The sequence below is a fragment of the Nomia melanderi genome, unplaced genomic scaffold (assembly GCF_051020985.1).
Source record: "Nomia melanderi isolate GNS246 unplaced genomic scaffold, iyNomMela1 scaffold0580, whole genome shotgun sequence".
Classification (NCBI taxonomy): domain Eukaryota; kingdom Metazoa; phylum Arthropoda; class Insecta; order Hymenoptera; family Halictidae; genus Nomia; species Nomia melanderi.
This window is the reverse complement of record NW_027475694.1, coordinates 7501-12500: the sequence shown is the minus strand read 5'-3', so window position 1 is coordinate 12500 and position 5000 is coordinate 7501.

Below are 5000 nucleotides of genomic sequence, written 5' to 3'. Positions count from 1 at the left end.
TTCGTTCGTTTCTCTCCGTTTTTTTTCGCTCAGTTGAAAAGCAATACGCCGCTGGAACTTTGAAAAATAACGAGATAAAAAAAAATTTTGTACATTTTTTCATCGTTATTCGTACACGACTTAAGCGTTGGAAAATTTTTAAACCGAATTTTGAAAAATTTTATTCCTGACCGTTGGGACTTGGAAAAATTTCGAGTCAGCCGGTTTGGCCGGTTGGACTTACCGCGAGACGGAGAAAAGTAGATTCGGTCGATCTGTTTTTCGCAGTTTTTGTGAAAAAAAAATTTTGGTCAATTTTTTCAACGTTAAAAACGTGTTCGGGCTGCCTTTTTATCCATGGATTAAGCGCCGAAAAAATTTTAAAACGCATAATAAAAAAGTTTATTCTTGACCGCAGGGACTTAGAAAAATTTCGGGTCGCCCCGTTCGACCTGCTGGCATTACCGCGCGGCCTGGACAGCCCGCTTCGACCGATACATTTTTTTCATTTTCAGAGAAAAAAAAATTTTTGTCAATTTTTTCAACCTTAAAAACGTTAATAAACTGCACTCTTATGCACGGATTAAGCATTGAAAAATTTTTAAAACATGTAATAAAAAAGTTTATTCTTGACCGTTCGGACTTAGAAAAATTTCGAGTACCCCGGATCGCCTGCTGGAATTACCGCACGGCCTGGACAGCCCGCATCGACCGATACATTTTTTCCATTTTCAGTGAAAAAAAAATTTTTGTCAATTTTCTCAACGTTAAAAACGTTAATAAACTGCGTTTTTATGAGTGGATTAAACATTGAAAAAATTTTGAAATATGTGATGAAAAAGTTTACTCTTGACCGTTCGGACTTAGAAAAATTTCGAGTACCTCGGATCGCCGGCTGGAATTACCGCACGGCCTGGACAGCTCGCATCGACCGATACATTTTTTCCATTTTCAGTGAAAAAAAAATTTTTGTCAATTTTCTCAACGTTAAAAACGTTAATAAACTGCGTTTTTATGCGTGGATTAAACATTAAAAAAATTTTGAAATATGTGATGAAAAAGTTTACTCTTGACCGTCGGGACTTAGAAAAATTTCGAGTACCCCGGATCGCCTGCTGGAATTACCGCACGGCCTGGATAGCCCGCATCGACCGATACATTTTTTCCATTTTCAGTGAAAAAAAAATTTTTGTCAATTTTCTCAACGTTAAAAACGTTAATAAACTGCGTTTTTATGCGTGGATTAAACATTAAAAAAATTTTGAAATATGTGATGAAAAAGTTTACTCTTGACCGTCGGGACTTAGAAAAATTTCGAGTACCCCGGATCGCCTGCTGGCATTACCGCACGGCCTGGACAGCACGCTCCGACGAATCGGTTTTTTCCATTTTTTCCGAAAAATAAATTTTTGTAATTTTTTTTAATGTCAAAAACGTTAATAAACGTCATGTTTACGCATGGATTAAACATTGAAATAATTTTAAAACGCTTATTAAAAAAGTTGGTGTCGACCGTGGGACTTAGAAAAATTTCGGGAAGTCCGATTCGCCTGCTGGAATTACCGCACGGCCTGGACAGCTCGCTCCGACGAATCGGTTTTTTCCATTTTTTCCGAAAAATAAATTTTTGTAATTTTTTTTAATGTTAAAAACGTTAATAAACGTCATGTTTACGCATGGATTAAACATTGAAATAATTTTAAAACGCTTATTAAAAAAGTTGGTGTCGACCGTGGGACTTAGAAAAATTTCGGGAAGTCCGATTCGCCTGCTGGAATTACCGCACGGGCTGGACACCTCGCTCCGACGAATCGGTTTTTTCCATTTTTTTTGAAAAATAAATTTTTGTAATTTTTTTTAATGTTAAAAACGTTAATAAACATCATGTTTACGCATGGATTAAACATTGAAATAATTTTAAAACGCTTATTAAAAAAGTTTACTCTTGACCGTGGGACTTAGAAAAATTTCGGGAAGTCCGATTCGCCTGCTGGAATTACCGCACGGGCTGGACACCTCGCTCCGACGAATCGGTTTTTTCCATTTTTTCCGAAAAATAAATTTTTGTAATTTTTTTTAACGTTAAAAACGTTAATAAACGTCATGTTTACGCATGGATTAAACATTGAAATAATTTTAAAACGCTTATTAAAAAAGTTGGTGTCGACCGTGGGACTTAGAAAAATTTCGGGAAGTCCGATTCGCCTGCTGGAATTACCGCACGGGCTGGACAGCTCGCTCCGACGAATCGGTTTTTTCCATTTTTTCCGAAAAATAAATTTTTGTAATTTTTTTTAACGTTAAAAACGTTAATAAACGTCATGTTTACGCATGGATTAAACATTGAAATAATTTTAAAACGCTTATTAAAAAAGTTGGTGTCGACCGTGGGACTTAGAAAAATTTCGGGAAGTCCGATTCGCCTGCTGGAATTACCGCACGGGCTGGACACCTCGCTCCGACGAATCGGTTTTTTCCATTTTTTTTGAAAAATAAATTTTTGTAATTTTTTTTAATGTTAAAAACGTTAATAAACATCATGTTTACGCATGGATTAAACATTGAAATAATTTTAAAACGCTTATTAAAAAAGTTTACTCTTGACCGTGGGACTTAGAAAAATTTCGGGAAGTCCGATTCGCCTGCTGGAATTACCGCACGGCCTGGACAGCTCGCATCGACCGATACATTTTTTCCATTTTCAGTGAAAAAAAAATTTTTGTCAATTTTCTCAACGTTAAAAACGTTAATAAACTGCGTTTTTATGCGTGGATTAAACATTAAAAAAATTTTGAAATATGTGATGAAAAAGTTTACTCTTGACCGTTCGGACTTAGAAAAATTTCGAGTACCTCGGATCGCCTGCTGGAATTACCGCACGGCCTGGACAGCCCGCATCGACCGATACATTTTTTCCATTTTCAGTGAAAAAAAAATTTTTGTCAATTTTCTCAACGTTAAAAACGTTAATAAACTGCGTTTTTATGCGTGGATTAAACATTAAAAAAATTTTGAAATATGTGATGAAAAAGTTTACTCTTGACCGTCGGGACTTAGAAAAATTTCGAGTACCCCGGATCGCCTGCTGGAATTACCGCACGGCCTGGATAGCCCGCATCGACCGATACATTTTTTCCATTTTCAGTGAAAAAAAAATTTTTGTCAATTTTCTCAACGTTAAAAACGTTAATAAACTGCGTTTTTATGCGTGGATTAAACATTAAAAAAATTTTGAAATATGTGATGAAAAAGTTTACTCTTGACCGTCGGGACTTAGAAAAATTTCGAGTACCCCGGATCGCCTGCTGGAATTACCGCACGGGCTGGACACCTCGCTCCGACGAATCGGTTTTTTCCATTTTTTCCGAAAAATAAATTTTTGTAATTTTTTTTAATGTTAAAAACGTTAATAAACGTCATGTTTACGCATGGATTAAACATTGAAATAATTTTAAAACGCTTATTAAAAAAGTTGGTGTCGACCGTGGGACTTAGAAAAATTTCGGGAAGTCCGATTCGCCTGCTGGAATTACCGCACGGGCTGGACACCTCGCTCCGACGAATCGGTTTTTTCCATTTTTTCCGAAAAATAAATTTTTGTAATTTTTTTTAACGTTAAAAACGTTAATAAACGTCATGTTTACGCATGGATTAAACATTGAAATAATTTTAAAACGCTTATTAAAAAAGTTGGTGTCGACCGTGGGACTTAGAAAAATTTCGGGAAGTCCGATTCGCCTGCTGGAATTACCGCACGGGCTGGACACCTCGCTCCGACGAATCGGTTTTTTCCATTTTTTCCGAAAAATAAATTTTTGTAATTTTTTTTAATGTTAAAAACGTTAATAAACGTCATGTTTACGCATGGATTAAACATTGAAATAATTTTAAAACGCTTATTAAAAAAGTTGGTGTCGACCGTGGGACTTAGAAAAATTTCGGGAAGTCCGATTCGCCTGCTGGAATTACCGCACGGGCTGGACACCTCGCTCCGACGAATCGGTTTTTTCCATTTTTTCCGAAAAATAAATTTTTGTAATTTTTTTTAACGTTAAAAACGTTAATAAACGTCATGTTTACGCATGGATTAAACATTGAAATAATTTTAAAACGCTTATTAAAAAAGTTGGTGTCGACCGTGGGACTTAGAAAAATTTCGGGAAGTCCGATTCGCCTGCTGGAATTACCGCACGGGCTGGACAGCTCGCTCCGACGAATCGGTTTTTTCCATTTTTTCCGAAAAATAAATTTTTGTAATTTTTTTTAACGTTAAAAACGTTAATAAACGTCATGTTTACGCATGGATTAAACATTGAAATAATTTTAAAACGCTTATTAAAAAAGTTGGTGTCGACCGTGGGACTTAGAAAAATTTCGGGAAGTCCGATTCGCCTGCTGGAATTACCGCACGGCCTGGACAGCTCGCTCCGACGAATCGGTTTTTTCCATTTTTTCCGAAAAATAAATTTTTGTAATTTTTTTTAATGTTAAAAACGTTAATAAACGTCATGTTTACGCATGGATTAAACATTGAAATAATTTTAAAACGCTTATTAAAAAAGTTGGTGTCGACCGTGGGACTTAGAAAAATTTCGGGAAGTCCGATTCGCCTGCTGGAATTACCGCACGGCTGGACACCTCGCTCCGACGAATCGGTTTTTTTCCATTTTTTTGAAAAATAAATTTTTGTAATTTTTTTTAATGTTAAAAACGTTAATAAACATCATGTTTACGCATGGATTAAACATTGAAATAATTTTAAAACGCTTATTAAAAAAGTTTACTCTTGACCGTGGGGACTTAGAAAAATTCCGGCTTGCACGGATTCGACCACTCTGTTTTTCGGAGTTTCTGAGAAAAATAAATTTTTGTAATTTTTTTCATTATGATTTCTGAGTTCTCCCAGTAGTTTAATGTAAGGATTAAGCATTTAAAAATTTTTAAATCGAATATTAAAAAAGTTTACTCTTGCAATTTTTGGAAAAAAAAAATTCTAAAAAATTTTTCTTTCGGTGGAAACT